Here is a 13,070-nt window from a genome sequence, read left to right as displayed (position 1 = left end):
GAATATGTGGTACATATATACAATGGAATATCACTGAGCCATTAAAAAGAATGAAATAATGCCATTTGCAGCAACATGGATGGACCTAGCGATTATCATACTAAGTGAAGTAAGTCAGAGAAAGACAAATATCATATGATATCACTTATATGTGGAATCTAAAAAAATTGTACAAATGAATCTATTTACAAAACAGAAACAGAGTCACAGACATAGAAAACAAACTTATGGTTACCAAAGGGGAAAGGGGAGAGGGAGGGATAAATTAGGAGTTTGGGATTAGCAGATACAAACTATTATATATATAAAATAGATAAACAATAGGTCCTACTGTATAGCACAGGGAACTATATTCAATATCATGTAATAAGCTATAATGGAAAAGAATATGAAAAAATATATATATATACACATATATGTATGTAAGGCTGAATCACTTTGCTGTGCACCAGAAACTAACACAACATTGTGAATTAACTGTACTTCCAAAGAAAATAAAATAAAAAAGAAGTCATCACACTGATTATAGTTTACTTTATTACTATAATATGTAAAATAACATGTAAGACTTCAGGTTGAGGTGGAAAGTTTTGATATATACACAATAATTAATTGTTTTTTGAGTGTGGGCATCATTTATTTCAAAGCTTTTAAGCTTGTTGATGGTATAAATGCACACTTTGAGGGTTGGAAGGATGGATAGAAAATACTGAAGAAGTAAATGTTGGTTATCTTCATCTTAAAGACATCCATGACTTAACATTAAGGTTCAAAGTATAGATGGTGGCGTTGAGGAACTGGAATCTTAAGAAAATCAGAAATCTTCTGTTTTTTATTTATAGAAAGCCCTTATCTAGTCCTTGAATTATAAAAGAAGCTTAGCAAAAATGACATTTTCTCTAAAAGCATTGAAGTGACCCTTTCCCCCAAAAAATCTTAGTTTCATGATGCAACAGGCAATTCTAGTAGGTCAGTGTTTATTACATTGGATAGAATTAGGGCCCAGGGTATGCAGGACAAACATGGCTATTGAAAAGCCATGCCTAAGAAGTAAGAAAGTTGTTAAGAAAGCGTTCATTGGCTTGTGGGCTAAATGGATATCTTACCTTTACCCAAAGAAAGATTTATGTCTTTAACCTCTGATTTTTCTCATGAACTCAATCAGGAATCATACTTGGCATGGTCTTATTATTTTGGTTGCCATATTGGTTTTTTAGAATCATGTTTGAAATATTACAGAAGAGTTGATTAAATACAGTGTTTGTAGTCATATATTTAAAGTTGGAATAGATTGAGTGACTCAAGCCTTTGTTATAATAGTGTTTCCACAAGAAAATCAAATTCATATTGCATCACCTAACTTACAGCTTTTTCCCCCCAAAAAGATAATTTACCATATGTACAAAGACTGCTGCTATTTGGATTCCTTTGGATATCTTTATCCAGTATTTTGTCAGAGGGGAAGTTGCTTTATGCATGATCTGAAATAATTGAAATAATTGGAAGTATAATGAGAGCCAACATTTAGAAGCTCCCCTGTGCTTCTTTCTGCTCTGCAAAATAAAATTATCACTGAATGCGTTCATGTTTTAAAATTTAAGCAGACTTGGTCAATGAATCTTGTTTTCTAAATGTGTGGAGGTGATTGTATAAGGTGGTTGGTGTCTTTTTAAGCTTCCCCATACATTTGCAAATTTACTATGATGAAGTGGTAATTTGCAGTATAGAGCTGATTACAGAAATCAGGATGTAGTTGAACTGTATTTTTAAAAATTCAGATTATTTCTTGTTCCTCTGCTTTTTATGATACATGTAACATCATTAATAATGTTTTCAGACGTCCATGAGAGATTTGAAGACTTGTTTTGTTTTTTTGTGGTTGATAGCAATTGGCTTAAAAAGAAAGTCATTCGTACGTGTGGCTCCCAGGATCCAGTTTAGCATCTGACCAAACGTTGCATTCTTTTTCACTTTTTACATGGATCCCACTCCATTTCTACATTCAGGTTGACAAGTCACAGTGAAATGGACTGAAAATTCAGAGAAAGGGCTTGGGTAATGCAAGCTGGGATTTCCTCCTGTAAGCTTCTTAGGAGTCTGGGGGAACAAGTTTTCTGGCTTCTGACCTAGGGAAGTAGGGCCAATAAGGAAAGAAATTCCTCATACATTTCAAGGGTGTTCAAAAGATGCTGGGCAGGCAGAAAATATGATAGCACTCCAGGGACATTTTTGTTACAGTAGATTGATTTATAAAGACAAAAATATATTCAAATTAAAAGAAAGGTGACTTCGGTGTATTATTCCTTCTTCAAATCATATATTTTATTTTCTAAAGAAGTAGGCTTTGTTTTCAGACATATCTGTGTCACTTAACCTTATCATTCAAATTTTTGTCCCTATGTAATATATGGGACATCTTGACTTTGGTAGGCTGTGAACACAAAACCTAAGCAAATCAACCTAGATGGGGGAAAAACTCATTTTCCTTATCCCTAGCCTTGTGCTAACTTTTATCATGAATGTCATCACTAGCTGACCCATTTCTCTACATGGAAATATGGAAATTACTTTTCTCCTCTATGACGTGGGCACCCGCCAATTTTTCCTTTCTGATATATTCTCCTTTAGACATCATTCTGGTATTTTTGATATGTTTTCCTCTACTCATCCTTCTCTTATCTTATCTACTAACCTGAAAGTTATGTCCCTGAATTGGATCTCTGTGGAAAAAAAAAAAAAATGAGCACACTAGCACTGAGGCAGAGTACTGTGGCCCAACAAGAAGAAATGGGAGTCCTTTAAAAAAAAATAAGCATTTCTCTCTAATTTTAAAAGAAATATATAGTGCTTGTTGGAAATTTTAAAATGAAAACGTCTAAAAAGGAAAAAAAAAGCTCCTGAATCATATCCTTCAGCGTTAGCATTTAAGTGTCTTGCCTTCTGGAGTTTTCGCTGCATACACGCAGGGGAGAACTGCGGGGGGGGGGGCGGTGATGAAAAGAGAAGGCAGTTGGTTTTACAAAACTAGAATCATACTGTACATAATGTTAAATCCTGCTTTCTTCATTTATGTCATTAATAGTTTCTTATATCATTTAATAAGAATAGCTTATATTTATTGAGTATTTACAATGTGGTATCACTCTTGTAAGCACTTTGTACATATTAACTCACTGAATCTTTTCAAGAGTCCCGAATATAAGTACTGTCATTATCTACCTTTGTCACATGAGCAAACTGAATCACAGAGAGATTTTAAAAGTTCACAAAGCTCGTAAGTGATAGAGACGGGATTCAAACTCAGATCTCACTCCAGAGTCTGTGACTTTTAACAATTACGCTGTTGTCTTCCATCACTTTGAAACATGATTTGTGATGCCTATATGATATTCAATCATGAATAGTGTTGATTTCGCTTTTTTCCCGTAATGTTTTATTTTGGGGAACAGTTTCCCTGGCCATTAATGTGATTTGCAAACATAATATTTAATGACTGCATAATATTCATTTGTATGGCTATCTGTATGAAGTCTGAGGCTGTTTCCAGTTTTTAAGATGATAAACAGAGTCCCTATCTGGGCCTGGGCATAAAGCATCTTTGGGACTAGGATCTCCCTACCACAGCCATAACAAAGGGCCTTGTTTTAGGAATCTATGCCAAAGGAAAAGAAGTTGCTTCACAGTTTACATGAACAGGAGATAATCGTGATAAACTGATTTTTGAAATATCAAGAGAAATCTGATCATTCTGAACCACCTCCGAAGGCAGGCAAAGCACAAACCTTTTATGGCCTGCGTCCTGACTTCTCCACCATCCTGTTATCCTGGGTAAAAAGGCAGATAGAACAAATGACCAGGAAAACCAGAATGAAGGTAAAAAAATCCAGCGTTGCTACTCCAGCAGAGTGCAGGCAGCTTCATGACAGAAAGATCTCATCTGTGGAGGAGTATCCATGGGGTTGCCCAGCAGTGGGAGAGGCATATCTTGGTCTATACGAATGTGCGGAGCTGAAGCAGAAAGACAAAACTCTTGTCTTTGCTTAGCTACCTGGAAGTGGGGAATCACAGGCCTGGTAGAAAGGAGTCCAATTTGCTTCTGGGCAGAACTTGGCCTCCTATTTGATGGAGACACCAGCCTATGAGATGATACCTACCATATTTGCAGAAATAATGGAGAAGAATCTTAAAGTTCTGAGAGTAAAAGCTCAGGTCTAGATCACACCTAAGTCTTGGACTGAAGACCCAGAAATTGGATCTTTTTAAAGTGTGGCCAAATGACGTAATGAACATCTGGTCTTCTTGCAGATTCACTACAGGGGCAGCCTCAATGCAAGTAAAGTGCCACTCATATTTTTGGGAAGGGGATGTCCTTTGACCCTGGTGGTAATCTTATCAAGGTGTCTGCAAACATCAACTTCCTGAGGGCTGACATGGGAGGAGCTGCCGTGTGTTCAACCATTGTGACTGCCACAAGCTCAGCTTGCCACTTAATGTAATAGGTCTGGCCCTCTTGGTGAACATAACCTCAAGCCTAAGCCTTCAAGCCAGGAGATGTCATCAGAGCCAAGAATGGGGAGACCATACAAGTCAATAACATTAATGCTGAGCCAAGGGTATTAGCTGGCATTCTCTGTTATATGTACATCTTCAATCCAAAGTTCATCAGAAATGTTTCGACTGACCTTAACAGGTGCCACAGACATAGCTTGGGGGTTGGGAGGAGGGACAGGTATCAGTGGAATTTTTACCAGTTCATACTGGTGGCATACCAGACTACTTGAGGCCAGCATTGAAATGGAGGACCACGTCTGGGGGGTGTCTCTATTTGAACGTTGTATAAGGCAGATTACAGATTGTCAGCTCATTGCTGTTAATAACAGTGGGCAATATAGGTCTGCAGGGTCATGTCCAGCCACAGCATACCTGAATGGGACACATTCTCCATGGGCTCATTTAGACATAGCAGGTGATGACCAGTAAAGATGAGATTCCATGTCTTAGGAAAAGCATGACCAAGAGGCCAACAAGGACTCCAGCAGAGTTCTTAGGTTCAGTCAAGACAAGGGTAAGGTTTAATTTAAATACTATGAAATTTCTACATTCTACCTTAAATTGAACAGTTGAACTTCAAAACATTTTTAAATGGATGAAAAATTTTTAAAGCAAACAAGTGATGGCATTTTTAAAAACACAGAATAAAATGAAATATGTGTGCCTTTTTAAAAATTTATGCAAAGATTCAGCAATTTTAAAAATAAAGCTCAGGGGCTTCCCTGGTGGAGCAGTGGTTGAGAGTCCGCCTGCTGATGCAGGGGACGCGGGTTCGAGCCCCGGTCCGGGAAGATCCCACATGCTGCGGAGTGGCTGGGCCCGTGAGCCATGGCCGCTGAGCCTGCGTGTCCGGATCCTGTGCTCCGCAACGGGAGAGGCCACAACAGTGAGAGGCCCACGTACCGCAAAAATAAAATAAATAAAAATTTTTAAAAAAAAAGCTAGTATCCTGCTGGGCAAGGATTTTTTTTAACGTATTCTATAAATGGTAATAAATTGTTTACAAGTTGCCTGATCACTTTTTAGATCATATAATTGGATTGAGAGGCAAAATACATGTTCAAAATATGTTTTGAATCTGTGATACTAGAGACTGTAAACAAACTAAAGTTACTCAGCAGTTTTCATAAATAATAAATTCAGCTTTTTGTACAAAAAATTAATTATGCTATAGAAACAATTCTTGTCCATAAGCCTTGGCCGAATCTCTAATCATTTCTGAAGTCAAAGGGTTATGAATATTTTTAATATTTTTTGTTTTGATACGTTTTGCCAAATCACTCTCCAGAAAGTTCTCATCAATTTACTTTTCCACCAAAATATACTGTTTTATCAATTAGTAGTTGTAAACTATGCAAGAAAAAGGCTGTACCATTTTTTGCTTTTATTACTGTACATCTTGTACAGTTAGAGGCTCAGTTAATGTTTTGAATAAAGAGAGAAATGTGTTTAATGATGGCTGTTTGGGGACTTTTTTTTTTTTTTACGTCTTTATTGGAGTATAACTGCCTTACAGTGGTGTGTTAGTTTCTTTTAAGTATGTTCCCCCACACCCCCACACCCCACACCCCCGCCCCACCCCCCGGGTCTGGCTTTTCTTTATATGCTGTTTTTGCATATGCATATTTCTACTTAAGAAAGAAATTAGCCTCTTTTCACTGCTTTACCTACTGTGAATTACCAGGTATGCAGGGAAGGTGTAATTAGCCTACAAAGAACATTACAAAGCTTAATTTATGTTTTTACATTTGACTCCAGGCTTCGGCTGCACACAATTTTTTTCTGCATCTCCTCTTTTAATATGGTGAATTACCTGAAATTTTCAAACGTTAAACTTACTCTTGAGTTACTCTCAGTTTGGTCATGATCTGTAGTTTGCTCATCTTTTGTTTAGGATCTGCATTTATATTCAGAGTTGAGATAAGCTTGTACTTTTCTTCATTTATACTGTCTTTGTGGGGTTTTTGTGTCAAGGTTTTGATAGACCCATAAAACGACTTGGAGAGAGAGTTTCTTCTTTTTCTGTTTCTGGAAGACTTTATAATAAGATTGAAATTACCTGTTTGGTAAAACTCATTTGTAAAGCTGGACCTGGTATTTTCCAAGTTAGAAAAATGTTTAACTGCTGACTCAGCAGAAGTAAAGGTTTAGGATGATTCAGGCTTTCTATTTCTTCTTTAATCACTTTCAGTAATTTATGTTCTCGAGATTTGTCTGTTTCATCTACATTTTCAGACTTTTGGTGAAAGTTGTTCAGAATATACCTTTTATGCCTGCTACAACTATTATTTAGTTGTTTTTTTAAATTAATTAATTTTGGCTGCGTTGGTCTTCGTTGCTGCGCGCGGGCTTTCTCGAGTTGCAGCGAGCAGGGGCTACTCTTCGTTGGGGTGCGTGGGCTTCTCATTGAGGTGGCTTCTCTTGTTGTGGAGCACGGGCTCTAGGAACGTGGGCTCAGTAGTTGTGGCTCACGGGCTCTAGAGCACAGGCTCAGTAGTTGTGGCGCACGGGCTTAGTTGCCCCGTGGCATGTGGGATCTTCCCAGACCAGGGCTCGAACCTGTGTCCCCGTATTGGCAGGTGGATTCGTAACCACTGCGCCACCAGGGAAGCCCTATTATTTAGTCTTAATCACTAATCTTTCTTCAGCGATGTCCCGTCTCATGTTTTGCCTTATCCATTAAATTTCTGACGTCAATTTTTATATTTTGCATTTCCAGAAATAGTTTGTTTCTTTTTCAGATCTTCCCGAAGTTTTGAAAGTCTCATGTTCCCTAGGCATACTTTTGGTACTTGTTTTATTTCTTTAAACGTACTTATTATATGTTCTTCCCTAATTAAAATCCCTACAGTTTTGTGGGTCTGGCTCTGCACCTTGTTTCTGCTCAGCTGCTCACGTATCGGGTAACTGTACTGGCAAGCTCGCGCTCTCCTTGGAACTTTATCTGTGGGAGTTCTTTGAGGCCCGGGTGGAAAGTATGTTCCTGCAGAGAGGATTATTTGGGAGGCCCCGTAAACAGGGTGAATTCTAATCCCAAACAGGGTGAATTCTAACTCTCTAGCGTGGACCTGTGATCAAGATTTCTCAGGGGTGCCTTTCCCCCACCCCCCATGCCAGACTCTGCGTCAAGGCCGAGGCAGGCAAGTAGCCTCACCCACAGTCTGCCTCTAGAACGTGGATATTTTCCCCCAATTTGTTCACTGTGGGGTGGGGCAGGAATCTCCGGCGTCTCTGATCCAACCTTCTATTTTTCAGGGCCCCAGGCTTGTCCTAGGACCCCCGAAATTCTACAGGTTAAAGCTCACACTCCAGTCGAAACCTTCAAGGATAGGCAGAGGCCTCTGGGAAACTCTTTCTTCCGCCCTGGCTTACCAAGAGGTGCAGGATTCTTTTCCCACCGGAGGGTTCAATTATTCTCCTGACAATTTAGCTGTGGGCTTTAAAGATTTAAAAAATATTTATTCAGCATTGTTAGTCTTTTATATTGAGAGGGCTTCTTCCGACATCAAGTCTACCATATTGGAAGAAATGGGAGTTCGATCTTTTGTTTTCCTAAAAGACAAATAAATGTTTTAAAGTTGTAAACCCTATGTAGTAACTTCTTGAGAAGTTACACTCATAGGTCAACCTAATTTTCTAGATCACAGCCCAAAGCAGGGAAATATGTTAAAAGTAGCAGTAGCTACCATTTTGAGTCTTTTAAGAATGCAAAGGACTCCGTGCTAAGTGCCTTACAGGGTTGATCTCATTTAATCCACCATCACCATTCTATGAGAGAAGTACTGTCATTCACATGGTAAAGAGGATCACCTATGCTTAGAGGTTCCCGTGACTTGCCTGAGGCCACAGAACTAATAGGTAATTCATAATATTGACTTTGGATCATCAGGCAAAGGTTAAATTGTGCCTGATGAAATCTTTTTAGGCTTGGTGCATTGCTGTTTTCAAGGGCAGCAAAATGTGTAATATATCTTAAATTGTGTTGCTGCAGACCAGCATGCTGTTACCATACTAAACAGAGAAGCTTATCAAAGGAGTTCTGCAGGCAATTCACCTTGCCTTCTTAACTACTTTGCCTCCTCTGGGAAAAATTACTCTTAGAATTCCTCCTAAGGATTTTCTGGATATCCCCATAATGCATCTGTCAGCCTGGATGAGAAGAGAAAACTTTGGCGAAGGACTTTAGAGATTAGTTGCTAGACGCGGATCCCCTTTGTTCCATAATTCATCCCAAAACACTTCTCTCCCATGACTCCAGCCAACTGTGTGGTATTTGGTTATAGTGTTAATATATAGTAGTTCTCTCTGTGAGTATGTTTTTTAAAAAAATTTATATACTTGTTCTTTTAGCAGTTGAGCCTTAATGTTAGGAATCAGACTTGGAAAATGAGACTTTTCTTAGTAATTTCAGATGGTGATGTTTGAAGTACTCTTTCCTCAGATAGTGAATGTTTATAGTGAACTTTTGTGTGTGAGACGTTGCTTCCTGTTTGCCATTTTGGGGATAGACGTTGAAACTACAGTGTCTGCTTGTTCTTCTCAGGCAAGTTTTCTCTCTCCTAAAGCAATCAGTCGATTGATTCCCTTACAAGTAACCAATCTTTATCAGTCCAAGAAAATCAAGGGAAAAGATTCCTGGCAAGACACTGCCCAAATCCAGAAGAATGGTTTCCCTGGGGTTTTGACTCCCTCTGTGCCAGGCTAGTCATTGAGACCCGTGCTGCTGCTTCTGGGACCTCCACTAAGGACCTTGACCTTAGATTCATCTGCCCTCCTAGATCCTGACACTTGTACAGCCAGGAACTATATGAAGAGCAGGAGTCGCCACCACTTTGGAACTTAACCCACCCCCTCCCCTGACTTGCATCTTAAGAATTCTACTTTCTCCTTGTGGGGCTGCCCACTCCCCTGGCCTCTGGAAGCGCGAGCCTCAAGGGGGAGTAAGGAAGGTCCAGAGTCATGCTCACTAGGGTCTCTCTGCTCTGTCTATGCGTGAGGGAAGTCGAGGAGAGTGAAAACTATCTTATAATTCTTTCACGAATGAATCCATAGCAGCAAAGAAGACAGTGCACTGGTTTATATCTTGTTACACCCAACCTTATGCTTCCGTGGACCTTCAGCTAAGCTAAACTAGGAATCTGTTCTGGAAGATGCTTTGGTCTTCTTTTGAACTTTTTCATCACATAAACTCAGGTGTGTTTCTTAATACCTGATGCCATCATTTTCTCATTTGTAAAGGGACTTTTAAAAACCTTGTAACCATAGCAGTTCAGTCATGCATATAACCAGCAGAAAAAGTTTGGATTTGTGGAGGGTTTGTTGTTATCTTAAGGATGCTACAGTAAAAGCCTTTAAGGTATATGAATGTGAGGACTAGAACATCATTACATGCTTAGATATCAGTAAAATTTCTGCAGAAATGTCTGAATACTTTATGAGCTTTGCTGTATTTCATAATTAAATAAGATATCAAATACTACATATTTAAGACACGGAATCTCGGAAATGATAGGACTTAGGAGTCGAGATGCATTTTTAAGCATGGGCTTAGAAATCAGACAGGTGTGGTGTGAAAGTTCAACCCCTCCACATGCTGACTATAGGACCCCCCTTAGCCTCTGTCTCTTCATCTATATATTAATAGTATTACTTTATGGGTATTGTAATTATAAAGTCAAAGAGTATATGAGAAGTACTTGGAAAAAAATAAATGCTGAATAAATGGTTGTTACGTTTATCCCTGGGACTATTCCCTCTGTTTCTAATTCTACACATCGACTTCTGTTACTCCCGGAGACGCGGCCCCTTATCTCCCAGCCCAGTGCTCTGTTGTCTGTACCACTCTGGTTCAACAAGCCACGTTATAAACCTGATATTAGGTACTGTAAAGGATCCCACAGAAGACAATAAGATTAACTCCTGCATTTTCATCACTTCCTGCTCTGGCTGCTGTCACTTAGTATGACAGCTGCTTAAATGTACTTCCAAGGTTTCCAGTGAGATGATAAATTCCTTGAAAACAGGAACATCATCTTATACTTGTATGATATAATTCACAATGCCCGGAACATTGCTGGGTGTCTGCCCAGCTATTCAATGAGAGAATAGCTTTCAAAATTCTAATTCTAGGGGAGGGGCCATATGGAGCAGTAGAAATGGTTAGACTTGGGGAGAATGGGAGAGAGAGTGAACCAGCTGATTGCTAAGTACCCCTCCAACCCCAGGCTCTGCCAACCTTCATCAACACATGAAGTCAGGGGGTAAAACCAGAAGAAGAGAAACATCAAACCTCAAATATAAAAACGTCTTCCGGGTGGTCAGTTTTCAGTATGATACTTATTTTTAAAGTCATATATTTGTACTCGAATATCGTAGAAACGCACACAGGCCCACACCGTGATCCTGGTGTTCATAACTGAATCTTTAAGAGTGATTGCTTGCCACAATATTCCTGCTAGCTGCTGCTAATGTTATAACTATTTTGTTGTGATCTCCTGTAATCTGCTCTTGCCCTATTATAGTTTAAGGTTAATGCAACACAAACAACATTATCTAGACTTGTGTCTTAGGGGCATGAAGTTCTAATTTGGGGTGAAAATGACCAAATATATTGCTTTCTAAACGTTATTGCTTTTTACTAGCTCTCATTTTTCCCCATCCATAATTCAAGTTAATGAACGTGCTATAAAACTTAAAACTTCTTGTTTGTAAATATATGCCCTCAACTCTTTATTGTCTGAGAAAAATGGAGGGGAGAGCATTTCTCTGGCGGTAAAAAAAGAAGAAGGTGGACAATCCCTCGGGGATTCTGATGCATCTATAGCAGCACCTAGGCCTTTGGGACGCAGATCAGCCTGTGAGATGCCAGAGAAACAGAAAAAGTAATTTCCATTATCCTCTCAGAATGAGAAAAGGTGGACTCAGGCTCTTTTTTTCTAGCCACTTGCAATGCCTGGCCCTTATTTTCTTGCCACCGGCGGGAACTCATGAAGATGTTGAGAAGGCAAGAGGTATCTATCATCTTGATTGTTAAACATGAGAGTAAAAGAACAGCAACAGAGACAGTCAGGAGAAGGGGTGCTCTTGGCGGAATGCTGTAAATTATTATGGACAGGAACTCACACCTTCGCTGAGATTTTATAGGCGTGCTGTAACAGTGGTTTTCAGTCTCCCTACTCCCAGCAGCAGAAGGCTTTCTTTCAGCAAACTGAGCAGAACATGAATTTCGAAAGAAGGTAGGAGGTAAAGCCACACTGCTTGACGCCAAGGTGGAGGCGGAGTCTGCTCTGCCAGCCAGCTTCTCCCTACCCCTCCCGCACCCCCCAGGTCCGCACTGGAAGCACCCTACCTGCAGAGCGTGGAAACACTGGGCTCACCACTCTCTTCTCTGCCCAGTCCACTCGCTTAACTTTGTTTTGCTCGCTGGCACCTTTGAGAGCGTGTTAAAGCTTCTTACCCTATTCCTAGAAAAATGTCCATTCACGTATAATTCTGCCTGCAATTTCAGGGCATTCACGGACCACTCCACCACCATCACTGGGCACTTAAAGTAAATCCCACCAGTCCAGACTTATCCAGTCAGACTGCATCTTTTTCATGCTAAGTGAAGACAATAGCAACAAACAAACGAGACAAAATATGATAACCTCAACCACCTAAACACACTACACCCAAATCATTTGAAATTCTGTTTGGAATGAAACTGTAAGAAACCTAGTCTAGTTGTAGGTCTGCAGCGATGAGCTAGGTTGCCTTCAACACATCTTATAAGATTTCTTTGGGCCTCAGTTTCTTTAGCTCTAAAAGGATGGGGTTTGACTGAATGATTTTTGAGATCTCTTCCAGCTCTAGTGTTCTATAATTCTGTGAGCCAAATTGAGGCGAACACATGAAATCGATAGGCCTCTCCGCAAGCAAGCATCAGTTTCTGTTGTTAAGTTTGGATCATTAAGTCCCTTATTATTATTATTTTTTTTAGTCCAGTTATCTCTGTGTCCTTCTGTACCTCTTCTGTCATCTCCATCACAAACAAAAAGAAAATTGATTTATTTTCTTCCTTTTTTTTTTTTTTTTTTTTTTTTGCTGTACGCGGGCCTCTCACTGTTGTGGCCTCTCCCGTTGCGGAGCGCAGGCTCAGTGGCCATGGCTCACGGGCCCAGCCGCTCCGCGGCATGTGGGATCTTCCCGGACCGGGGCACGAACCCGCGTCCCCTGCATCGGCAGGTGGACTCTCAACCACTGCACCACCAGGGAAGCCCCCTCTTCCTTTTCTTTGACTCATCTAAAGTGGTCAGCTACTTCCCTGAGTTAAGCTATCTCTCAATAAGTTTGGGCTGGATAGAGGAAAAGATCGTGGTGAAAGGGAGGGGTCAGTGACTGGGGTGCTGATACAGAAGGGCATTCGTGGAGATAATGAGTAATTGGGGTACGTAGGTGCCCAACTCAGAGAAGTGGGGCGGGGCTAGGACGAGGGAGACCCTAATTTTCAACCTGTCTACTCTGCCTCCTTGAAATTAGCC

The 13,070-nt window shown here is 40.1% G+C and overlaps 1 protein-coding gene and 1 pseudogene across 2 annotated transcripts in view; both read left to right on the top strand.

Annotated features, from left to right (window-relative positions):
• The window catches only part of UBE3D (ubiquitin protein ligase E3D), a 155,585-nt gene that overhangs the window by 119,822 nt on the left and 22,693 nt on the right, over nucleotides 1–13,070 (top strand). The gene's annotated exons all lie outside the window — the stretch shown is intronic.
• LOC114896246 overlaps nucleotides 1–13,070 on the top strand; it is a 30,605-nt pseudogene that overhangs the window by 1,043 nt on the left and 16,492 nt on the right.

The sequence above is a fragment of the Monodon monoceros genome, unplaced genomic scaffold (genome assembly GCF_005190385.1).
Source record: "Monodon monoceros isolate NGI ecotype Baffin Bay Population unplaced genomic scaffold, NGI_Narwhal_1 Super_Scaffold_15, whole genome shotgun sequence".
NCBI classification, from domain to species: Eukaryota; Metazoa; Chordata; class Mammalia; order Artiodactyla; family Monodontidae; genus Monodon; species Monodon monoceros.
This window is presented reverse-complemented; position numbering and strand designations above follow the sequence as displayed.